Source organism: Lepus europaeus, chromosome 8 (genome assembly GCF_033115175.1).
Source record: "Lepus europaeus isolate LE1 chromosome 8, mLepTim1.pri, whole genome shotgun sequence".
NCBI classification, from domain to species: domain Eukaryota; kingdom Metazoa; phylum Chordata; class Mammalia; order Lagomorpha; family Leporidae; genus Lepus; species Lepus europaeus.
Genome location: NC_084834.1, coordinates 70,237,812 through 70,250,607, shown reverse-complemented (window position 1 = coordinate 70,250,607; position 12,796 = coordinate 70,237,812).

Sequence of the window (12,796 nt, the reverse complement as noted above, 5' to 3'; positions counted from 1 at the left end):
ACTGAGATTAGCATTTCAGGTACTGTTTTTAAAAACAAAACACAAATTAGAGTGTAGTTAATAAAAAGAAATATAAACCAAAAGGCAGACTCTGCAGGCAGGACAGAATTAATTGAAAACTTCAACATATACACAGCAATGCACACTGTTCCTGTGTACTGTTGGTGTAGCATTCTAGGGACAACAAAAACCAGGTCTCCATATTCTGTCTCCTACAAAATTTGATTTAATGCACATTTTATTTGTAACAGTTTTTAATCATACCACCACATATTTAGAATCCAATTGTGACAAAGGTATTCTTATTTAATATCCTCAAATCTATGGATTCATTGAGTAGATCAATAAATTAAAATTTAATGAATGGGTTTTCTTCCCAGAATGCTTAGTGTTAGGACCCTGTAGGTGCTGAACTCACAATGAGACAGATTTGCTGAAGGAGGTTATGGAGGAAAACATGCTGAGGATGCTTTCATTGGCCCAATGAATATAGCCAGTGCTTCTCTTTCATATGCATTTCCTAACTAATGCATTTGAATTTCCCCTTTCTCTGACAATAACTTACCTTTACCAATGCCTTTGGTTAAGGCACTACATTGCTAGAGCATTGATTTTCACTGTGGTCTCTCAGACCAGCAGCATTAATATTACACAGGAATGATACAAATGTAAATCCTGGGACTGTACAGTAAAGCTATAGCATCAAACATTCTGGGAATAGCACCTTGAAATCTGTGTTTCCACAGGTCCTCTGGGTGTTAGTAATTCACAGTAAGTCTGAAAAGCACCGAACTAATGGAAGATAGGAATGTGAGGAGTAGGCACCTGCTCCCTCACAAGTGGAGTGAATCTGAGTGATAACAAAGTAATAGAAATAAGGACGAGGTCAGAACAGAATGGAAAACTGCAAAGAAAGGAAGCAAGTAACACCTTCGCTTTTCCTTTCACCAGAGACTCAAATGTGAGTTTGAGAGTTCACATTTAAATTTCTTTTAATTTACTGTTTCTGCATTTCTTTCAATACTGGTTTTTGCATTCTTGGTTTCTACTGAAAAGAGAAAGTCCAACATGAAATCCACCAAGCACAACTGGAACTATCTAAGAGTTCACATTCTCTAGACTTCCTTAACTTATCCTCAGACAGAACTTTTGGGTTCCAAAGTCATTCTGCAAACGATCAGGTTTCCTCTTCGTTTTAGCTCCATACAGGGATCAACAGAGTGCAGAGCATTTGAGTTGCCCCTAAGGTAAAGCTCTGCAGCTGTTTAAACAGTACACGGCCCAGAACAACATGACAGCACAGGGCAGGAAGCAGAGGAGGATTCTGTTCCTAATTGGACCTCTGATGGGGATTGAAATAGGTGGTATTTTATTTCTTAAACCAGAATTCGTTTGCTTATCATAAATGCTGCAGCAGCCTGCTTCTAGACTGTCCCTCCAAGTGCTGTCAATCTTGAAGCACTTCCATTCATGCAGTTATTCCTCAATGGCCCTTGTCAGCATTGGGTCTGATGCTGCCGTCTTTGAACGCAGGTACTTTTAGTTTTGAAATATCTGCACTGTGTCACAGCTTGCAAATCACAACCTGCTTCACTGTCAATGGAGACAACTTAGAAAAGACAATCAAGGCAGCCTTCAAAAACTGTGGTTCATTATTGCATCATTTGGCCTGGATGGGGCCCGATTAGTAGAAAGGTTGCCCATCTAATTCCCAGATTTTCAAATCTGGGACATTTGTCAGAGAGAAAAGAGTAAGTAAGTATATAGAGACAGCAGGTCCCCACTGGGCTGTCAGGAAAGCAGGAAATGAGTTCACTCTGTGAACTGAAGACTTGTTGGCCAACATCAAGTATGTGACAAGGATTTTTATGAGAAATATAATATTTACTGGTCTCGTTATCTAATTGTTAGACATATGCTTACATAAATTAATAGTTTCATTATCATTTTGACTTTCAAAGTATTAATGTAAGATAGATACTGTATAAGATAGACACCCTGGAAGATACTGTGGATAGATACAGTTCCCGTCATTCAGTGGGCCTCACTGCCTCTGCTCATAACTAACCATGTGGAAACACGACAGGTGCTTGAGTAGTTTTTATAAATTGTATTAAAATGATGTAATATCACAACTTCCTGAAAGTAAAATACTAAGATATTCTATTTTCAGATTCCCTCCTAATCTACGTGGTTCAATATCTCTTTATTGAACTTTGGCAGCAATCCATATGTAACTATTGCAAATTGTTCATACATCACTGAGTATTCCACAGTGCTTTACTGGTAGTTTTAAAATAATATATACTCATGTACTATAATTCTTTTTCCTTTGAGGCACTCAAGATCTCAACATACTGCATAACATTTATCTGATAGGTCAAATTTAATTATAGCATCTTCACGTCTAATAATGAAATCTGATACTTTCAGACTTCTAGGAGAAAAATTACTGTTTCATATGAGGAAGAATGAAGGGACAGACAAAGGAGATTGGGAAGTGACGGGAATTTTCTAAGATAAGACTTGCTCAAAATATTTTAAATGCCTTTAAAACTTACTGAAATTAGTATCAGCTTTTGATATATTGTTTTATTTTAGCCAGATTTATTAATGTTTATTCATTTTTATTTGAAAGGCAGAACGACAAAGAGAGAGAGAACTTTCACATACTGGTTCACTCACCAAATACCTGCAACAATCATAAATGAGCCAGGCCAAAGCCAGGAGGCAGAAATTCCATCTGACTACCCCAGGTGAACGGCAGGGACCCAAGTATTTGAGCTATCATCTGCTACCTCATAGTGTGTGCAATAACAAGAAACTGGATCAGTAGTGGGGCAGCTGAGACTCAAAAAAGGCTTCCCAGCTGGCAGCCTATCTTGTTGTTCCACAACATTTGTCCCTATCTAGATATTTTGAATCAAGAAAAAATGTTAGAATTATGAAAGATAGAATGTATACTTCCATAAAGTGAGATTTTTTTAAATATCAGGGTTTATTCATAAGTTGTAGCTCTTCAAAAATATCAAGAAAACACAAGAGCAATTCAGTGACTTCAGAATTAAAAAAAAAAACATTTTTAATTGACACCAAGAACTATTAGTTCAGATATTGCTGGACTCTTTGTCAATTGACCTAGCACTGGATATTTTTACCCACAGGGTCACTACACACATAGCATAACCAGCCCATCAATTCTCTGCTTCCTATGGAATGTACACACCCCTCCTTTCTCAATGTAATATTGCATGCACTCATGAGTAATGCCACGTAGGTGATTCAGAGATGTGGTTCCTCCTGCGCAGATAACAGTTCTGACTGCATGCCGTTGTCAGGTTTCACGAAGTAGAGATATAATTATGTGCATTATATAAATAGATAAGGAGAAAGTAGTAAATTATAGGGCAGGTTAATTTGCCAAAAGATTTAGTTTGGGGCAGTGTTGAGATAGAAGGTCAAATATTTTATTGATTTCCAGTGGAAGAGCTTGAACTTTATTGTGAGGGCTGTAGAACTCACCGATGGCCTATGGAGAGGGATTTGGGCATCTATGAAATGTAGCCTAGAAGCAATGAACAGATGAAAATAATTGTGAAAACTAGTAAACCAATTTGGATTATAGTTCAGTCATCAGAGATTAAGGCTAATGACCTAAATTAGGGTAGTAGTGTTAGTAGTAGAAAGGAAAGAAAAGGGACCCACATTGAGGGGGAATGAGGTAAGCTACCACTTGTGACCCTGGCACCCCCTAGCTCAGGGCGATGGCTGGAGTCCCACTGCTCCACTTCATATCCAGCTCCCTGATAATGCACCTGGGAAAGCACCAAAAGGTAACCCAAGTACTTGGGCCTCTGCCACACAAAAGGGGAGATCCATATGGTTCCTGGCTTCAGTCAGGTCCATAGCTGGCTGTTATGGCCATTCAGAGAGCAAATCAATGAATGCAAAATCTTTCTCTCTCTTTCTCTCTCTCTCTCTCTCTCTCTCTCTCTCTCTGTTGCCCCCATCATCCTGCCCTTCAAATCAATAACTTTTTTTAAAAAAAGAAAAGATAAATATAAAACATAGTATAAAAGAATAATCTAGATGACACTGTTACTGATTGGATTTGAGGGTCTTATAAGAAATAACTTTTTAAAATTCTGAAGTTAAACCTCCAAAAATAATCCAGTGAAAAATGGGCAAAAGGCTTCAATAGACAGTTCTCAAAAGAATAAATATAAATGCCCAACAAATATATGAAAAAATGCTCAATATCACTAGCCATCAGGGAAATGCAAGTCAAAACCACCATGAGATATCGCCTCACACACATCAAAATGGCTGAAATTCAAAACACAGAGAGTAACAAAAGTTGATGAGATGAAGAAAAAGGAGTACTCTTACACACTGTTGGTGGGGATGAAAATTAGTTCAGTACTATGGACAAAAGTATAGAGATTTCTTTAAAAACTGGAAATAGACTCTCCATATGATCCATTACTGGGTATTTACCCAAAAGACATGAACACACTGTATCAAAGACATACCTGCACCATCATGTTTATAGCATCACTGTTCCCAATAGCCAAAACTTGGAATCAACCAGGGTGTCCATCATCAGATGAATGGATAAAGAAAATGTAGTATATATACACCATGGAATATTCAGCTATTAAAAAACAAATGAAATTCTACCATTTTCAGCAAAATTGATGCAACTGGAGGATATCACGTTGAGTGAAATAAGCTGATCCCAGAAAGACAAATACTAAAATTCATACAAGCAAAGTAAAAATAAGATAGAAAAACAAAAAAAGTCTGTGTGTAACAGTATTGCTGCAAATATAGCTTTATAAAACTCTGTTTTATACCTTTGTGAAACCAATGGTTAAGAAGGTCATAGGGGCCAGCGCCGTGGTTCACTTGGTTAATCCTCTCCGCCTCTGGCGCCGGCATCCCATATGGGCACCGGTTCTAGTCCCGGTTGCTCCTCTTCCAGTTCATCTCTCTACTGTGGCCCAGAAGGGCAGTGGAGGATGGCCCAAGAGCTTGGGCCCTGCACCCTCATGGGAGACCAGGAAGAAGCACCTGGCTCCTGGCTTCGGATTGGCACAGCTCCGGCCATAGCGGCCATTTGTGGGGTGAACCAACAGAAGGAAGACCTTTCTCTCTGTCTCTCTCTCTCACTGTCTAACTCTACCTGTCAAATAAATAAATTTAAAGAAAAGAATGTTATAATATGGGGCCAGCACTGTGACACAGCAGATTAAGCCGCTGCCTGTGACACCAGCATCCCATATGGGTGAGTGCTGGCTGCTCTACTTCCTATCCAACTTTCTGCTAATGTACCTGGGACAGCAGGGGAGGTTGGCCCAAGTGCTTACATGAATAAATAGTTAAGCATTCCTGAGTGGGATTGCTGAGGTGTACCACTGATGGGGAAAAATCCAGTTTCAAGAGGGACCCATGTGGGAGACCTGGAAGAAGTTCCTGGCTCCTGGCTTCAGGAGTGAACCGATGGCAGACCTCTCTCTCTGTCTCTCCCCCTCTCTCTATAATTCTGACTCTCAAATAAATAAAATAAAGCTTATTTTAGAAAAAGAAAAAGAATGTTACACTACTATGGTTTTCATGATCTGTGATTACTTTAAAATTGACTGTATATGAATGAAATGGTCATTTTTCCATTCAATTATTGTTTATAGCTATTGTCATAATACCAATAAACTAGGGTCTTTTTCCCTTTTACTTATTTAACTTCTTATTTGGTAAAGCATTAAGTCTTTTTACTGTAACATAAATTTCAAATGTTATCTCAAAAATTAAAAAAAGAAAGGGAGAGGGAAGGAGGTTGGGAGGAAGAGAGGGGAAAAGAGAAAGAGGGAAGAAGGGACTATCATCATATTTTTAGAACTGCATCTACAATTGAATCTATTAAAATGAATTTAAAATTAAAGTAAAAATGAAATGAATAAATAGTAAAGCATTCTTGAGTGGGATTGCTGAAGTGCACCACTGATGGGAAAATCCAGTTTGAAGAGGGAGCATGTTAGTGAGGCATGGACATGGCATACGAGAGAAGAGAGTTCTATCTGCAGCACAGTAAATATGATGAGTTTATAGGAAATCAGTAGAAATACTGAACAAAAAACAACTTGAAGATAGCAACTAGTAGAGAAGTAGAGACATGAAAGCTTGTAGCTAAAGAAATGTATCATTATCTCTTATAAGCCAGGTTTACTAAGAGCCAGAAAGCTAAGAAGAGAAAGCTGTGTGGCAGAAGATGGATCAAGTGAAGGAGGTTGAGCAAAGAACTGTCAGTCCACTCAGGAAAGTAGAAAGGACAATAAACTTCATCTTATTTTATCTATGAGATTTATTTATTTGAAAGGCAGAGGGGCAGAGGCAGAGAGAAGGACAGATTTTCCATTTGCTGTTTTACTCCCCAAATAGTTGCCAGGGCCAGAGCTGTACAGATCTGAAGCCAGGAGCTTCCTTCAGGTCTCCCACATGGGTGCAGGGCCCCAAGGGCCCAGGCCATCCTCTACTGTTTTCCCAGGCCATAGCAGAGAGCCAGATCAGAAGTGGAGCAGCCAGGAGTCAAACCAGCGCCCATATGCGATGCCAGCACTGTAGGTGGCATCTTTTCCTACTACACCAGAGTGCCAGCCCCTGCCATAGACATTCCTACAATGCACTTTAGTATAGGGAATTGGTTAACAAGTATTGGATAACTGTAGGACTGAAAAGCAATACTGAGGTCACCCAGGTCACCCACTGTCCCTAGCACTGGGGAAACAAAGGAGCAGAGATGTGGATACCAGAACCTAGAATTGGGAGGAAGGGTCCCACGCAATCCATGTTCTGTCCTTTGCGGGGAGATTCTTGAAGCTGGTTCTGACACTGCAGAGCCAGTCAGACAGGGGCTGAGAACACTGGAGGAGGCAGGGCTCAGCAGAAACCCACGGGTGTGTGCCCCAGTGTGATGGAATACAGGGGCGCATAAAGGAATCGGATTCCTGTCACCCATAGAGGATGATGCTGGAGGCGACAAAAGAAGCTGGAGACTGGGGTCAACCTTCTGCTTTGCTGTTAACAAGACTGATCTGAGCTGGAAAAACAGGAAGTCCCCTCTCTTTCACTTGCGACCTCCCTAGCAATGCCTTCAGGTAGAATTTGACAGGAACTCAGCTAATAAGGGAAAATGTGATTTGTAGAGGTCCCTGCTCAGTCTCAGTGAACAAAGTAGAAAAGGACCTCTTGGAGTTGGGAAACAAGAGCAAAATAAGCAGCAGAGAGGAAGCTGTTAACAGCAACCAAAGGAAGAATGAGGTTTGAACAAGAAAAATGAGGAAAACTTCAGTAAAATGTGAAGTAGGCAGGCATACAGGCTAAAATTGATTAGATTTGTGAGCTGGAAGACCATGCCTTCATCACGCCCTTCTGTGACATCATGCCCTACCTGATACCTTCACCACACCCCCTCTGTGACCTCATCTCCCTACCTGGCCACACCTGAGTGCCCACTAGCCAATCAGATCAATTAACCACTCCCCTTTGGAAGTGGGTTAAAAGCCGGGACATGATGTGGCACAGCCCCTTCCCTTTTGCCTGGCCTCTTCCCAGGAGGGGCCTTGCTGTAGCCCCTCGCCTCCAGGATGCATGGCCTAGATGCTCCTTCACGTGGCTGGTTCCTGGTGCTTGGTATAAACCCATATTTACCTCTCTCTCTCTTAAATAAAGCTCTCTGCCTCTGCTTTGCTGCCAGTGATAAGCGGTGGATAGCAACTCAAGGCGCTTGCTGCACGTGGCCTTTGGTCTGCTCTCTGAGTGGTGGGGACGCTACCCTAGTTTCCAGACTTTGCCCTCTCTCCAACCTGAACTAAAGCCCTCACTTTCCTAGTTACCTCTCGCACTAAATAAAAGCCTAAAACGTACCATGCTGCCTTGTTTATCTGCGCCAGTATTTAGAATTCTTCTCTAAATATTGGGCAAGAACCCTGTTGGGCTTATTAATATTGGGGATTTAGTAGTAATTCCATGGTGAAATCATATGGCACCCCAAATTCTGATAGCACATGTGGCACCCCAGATAGCACTTCTGGGGAACCTTAAGGGGCATTTTTAGTATAAACTTTAGGGGTCATGTCCGATTTCAAATGAACCAAGGAAAAACTTTTGGATTTGGTGATTACATTGTAAATAAAATATTCTTACATGACTAAGTATTAGAGAAAATGTTCATAAATGGGTAAGTTTTGGAAACGACTGGGAATGTCTGATTATCTGGTTATGTAACTTTTATTATTGCTTTAAGAGCTTAAAAATTTAAATTATTATATCTGCAAGGGATAAAAATTAATACTCCAAAATGTCTGTGCCAAAGCCTGAAATGATGTGTATTTCAAGAAAGTATGAACAATGAAATGTAATTTTTTCTTATTATTTTACCCAAATAGTACTGGTTTGCCCCAAAAATGCATTTACAAAATACATGAGTGTTAGTCTCTACATTTTTATTGCCACAGATACATTTTTTAAATACTTGCTAAGCTCTTCCTGAGTCCTTAGAAAGCCGAGTAGCCCATGTTAGGAAGCCTACGACCGACTGATGCTATGTCAGGAGGCCATGGGCAGGGAGCCTCAGCAGGAAAAGTGGCATAAGAAAACTTTTCACTTCCCTCCTGCGGAGACCAGAATTCCATCACCCTGTCCTGCCTGCTCTTCCCCCCTAGAGCTTAAAAAATCTGCCTAGAATGTACATTCCACAGTCCTCTGAAGTATTATTGTAATATTAATAAATTCTTCACATGACATCTGGATAAAAGCCAGTCACAGATATAAAAACCTAGGTGTCTTGCAAGTCTGAAATGGGTTAAAAAAAAAATCCGTGTTTACGAAAGAGGAAAGCTATATTTTGGTAAGTGTAAGTATCATGATTTCATAAGTATTAGGAATCTAGCTTACACTAGATATTGTGGATGTTAAACTATATTTGTAGGACAGAGCACAGAACTAGGATCATACTTTACAGTAGACTGGAAGATCAGAGTGATTTTGACTTCATATAAATGGACAGAACTGGATGAATGGCAGTCAAACACAAAGACAAAGCCTCTTCTTTTGCTAAATTATCCCCCTTCCTTTTGTGGAAAAGAGTTACCTACACCAAGAGGTTCCTTCAAGCCTCTCAAATGCTGTTTTCTGAACTGTGTCAGAACACCCCAGCTTCATTCATTCCCTCTACCAATTTTCTCTATAGCAGTATGTGCAAATGTGTTTGTACATACACATGCACAGATCTAACAGTCTGGAGAGATCATTATACAAATTTACACTTAATAGAGAAACAAGAGCATACCACACTGACCAGTAGAGTTTTGCACAAGTTAATCCATATTGATTCCATCACATTATAAAATTTATACATATGTACAATATAATAAATTGTTATTATTTCTGAATAAATGCTTAAAATAACCACACAGGGGTAGGTGACAGCATCAGATACTTGGCACTGAGGTTAAGATTCTGCGTGGGAGATCTGGGTTTGAGTCCCAACACTGCTATCAATGCTATGTGCATACAGTGATGATTCAAGTCCTTGGGTCCCTGCTACCCTCATGGAATACCCAGATTGAATTCTGTCCTTGGCTTCAGACTGGCCTGCCTTGGCTGCTTCAGGCATTTGGAGACTGAATCAGCAGGTGAAAGATGGACATATTTTGCATTTGTAAAAGCTGTTTAGAGATTCAAAGATAACAAATCAAAGTTTAAAGAATAGAACATGTTCCTCAAAGTTCTCAGGAAAATTCATTCCCAACGTATGAAGAATTGAATGTTGGACCAAGATTTGTAATTAACTAGCAAATGACAAGAGAAATTACATGATTCTCCTTTAATCTAGAAGCAAACAAAAGCATGGTTGAAAATATCAGTTACTTGTACTCCCTGAAAACATGCAACATCTATATAGATTTATAGGGAAACTTTTATGGATATATTCTGATTAAATAACCCAGCAGTAAACAAATGTTTCTCCTATCATGGGGAGAAGATATTTTGTTTTGAAAGATATTTCATTTTTAAGATTCCTTTGGGGATTTTTTGGATTGAAATAGTGAAGGGGAAAAATAAGAAACGGTTTTTAAGTAATAAAAACATTTTGGCAATATCCTCCAACATCTAAGATACCTGAAATTAGAATTGCTCTCAGAGGGCCCCCATCTATCCACTGCAGCCAAACTCTGATCCTTAGCCAACTGCACTCATGCTGCGCTGAGATCCAATGTATATCCTGCATTCCAGAAGTCACACAGTGACTCCTACAGCAGCTGAGTCTCCATCAGAGTAAATCAAGGCAGCTAGGGTCCAGGCATAACTGTTACAATGCACAAAGATTGGAGAATAATGAAGTTTGAAAGTAGGTTACCAATACAGGTGAAACTCAGTTTAAAATTATACATGTTTAGGAGTGTAATAAGCAAACTTTAAAAGAGAGTTACATGAGCCAAGGTGTATTTCTTTAAAAAATTATTGTTGAAGGAATTATGACAATTATCTATGATGACATACATGCATTATGTATTGCTTATTGACTGGCTAGAGATTCATCATGGTGTATGTTAAATATATATTACATGATTCACATTTCACATACTACACATTATATATTGTACAGAGAAAAACTTACATCACTGTCTTTCAAACATATCTAAACACAGTTGTTCATTTAACACAAATTTAGTTTAACTGTTACTGTATATAGTTACTTTTAAATTATTATAACCCTCCCAATAGATATGAAAAGAATAAAAATATGAATTATGTGAAAAGTTTTCATCTTAAAATGTTTCTCATTACTTTTCATTGATGATGAGGATATGAAAGGAAAAATTGGAAGATTCAGTTTATATTTTCAAAGACATCGTGATATGCCTTATTTTTGTGAACTGGAAAAATTTATGTCTTCTTCATGTAACAACATTACTATACTACTGATTTCTTCATAACAAGATTATAACATTCTCTATAAACTTTATACTTTTTAAACTTCCAATTATTTATCATAAAGTAATGAAAACTGAAATTTAACCACAGTAATTAGAAATTAATTACTAGAATATATAATAAAATACATGATTGGTTTTCTTAGAAATTAAGTTCTTAGATTTCCAAGATGGTTGAATAGGGAAAAGATGTGCTGATTTTAAACAGGGGAAGATAGCAGAGAAAAAATAGGGGAAGTGTGTTCCCAGGGGAGAGTTGGGAGAGAAATTTGCAGTAGAAATTCTACAGAAAGAGGAGTCAGACCCTGGAGCTGTGAGGAAAGAGCAGATGTGCAACAGAGAACAAGGACACTACACCTGACTCCCAAGGCCAGGAGCTGAAGGAGATGCCAGCTTCTTAGAGCAAGGTGGGGGTAGTCTGCGGAGGCCTGTGCCGCTAGTGATACTGCATGAGGGAGAACCTTGTGGACCACACTGACTTTGAGTCTAGCCTGGAGCCCTAGTGGGCAGGCACCTACCTAATCCAGCAAAAGAAAAGCATACTTCTTCTGCCCCACCCCCAACAAGGGCACCTGGCCACCAGAAGGAAGAAGGTGCCATCTTAACACATGTAGAGGCTGTGGTGGCTCTAGTGTGCAGGTCAGGGAATTTTACCAAAGGGGAAAAATCCATGTTTCCCACTGACCTTGAGTCTGGATGGGAGGGTGGAGAGGGCCTGAGTACCCACTTCGGATTGTGAGGTGCTCCCATCCTCTCAACCTATCACAGTTTCCTGGGCTCTAACTGCCAAGGCAGAGCACGCACAGGCATCTGGCTCTGCTCTCTGTGAGGACAGGACAGGTTTATGGGGCTGAGGTGGGATCCTCGGCACTCTGTGACTGGGAATTCTGGGACTTCATGATAGTGTGTGAGGTGTTGTGAGGTCTCTGGGCCAACACTGTGTGCAGCATCAGAAGCTCAAAGCACCTTGACTGCCTGTGGTGGTCATTGCAGAGGGTTCCATGATCATAATGGAAGACTTCACGGGTCGTTTGTGCAATTCATGAACCAGTGTGGGTGAGGACTGTATCCGCTTTGGGCTAACCCCAGGCATTGATCACCTTGGAAGAGAGAAGGTGAGGTTGTGATTACACTAACAGGTATGTTCATACTCTTCCCTCTGCTGACAATAGAGGAGATCTACCATGCCTAACATAGGTGTCACCCTGGATTCTCTCCTCAATATTGAGCATTGACCAGAGCTCCATGGCCCTACCCAGCATACAACTCTGGGAATTCACTGAAGGAGCAGACACTTCACTAAGCCACAGAGGCATAATTCAAAGATAAAACCCATCATTGGAGAAAACCAACAGTTGTTTCCACAAATACCTAAAAGTAAATATGTAAATATAAGAAAAAAGAACAAGGAAGATAACATGACTCCCCCTAAGGAGTCTTCAATATTAGAATATGAAGATGAAGAAATTAATGAAATGCTTGAAAAAGAATTCAAAAGAATGATCATAGGATTAATCAGAAGAAATGAGAAGCAAATACATGAGTTAAAGAAATCCAACCTTGTTTCATGACAAAAAAAAAGTAAATTGGGTATAGAAGAAACATATCTCAAAACAATCATGGCAATATATAGCAAATTCATAACCACCATATTGAATGGAAAAGGCTGGAAATTTCCACTAAGGTCAGAATCAGAAAAAGGATACATAATTTTACAACTCCTATTCAGTATAGTCCTGGAAGTTTTAACTAGAGCCATTAGGCAAGAAAAAGCAATCAAAGGGATACAAATTGGAAAGGAG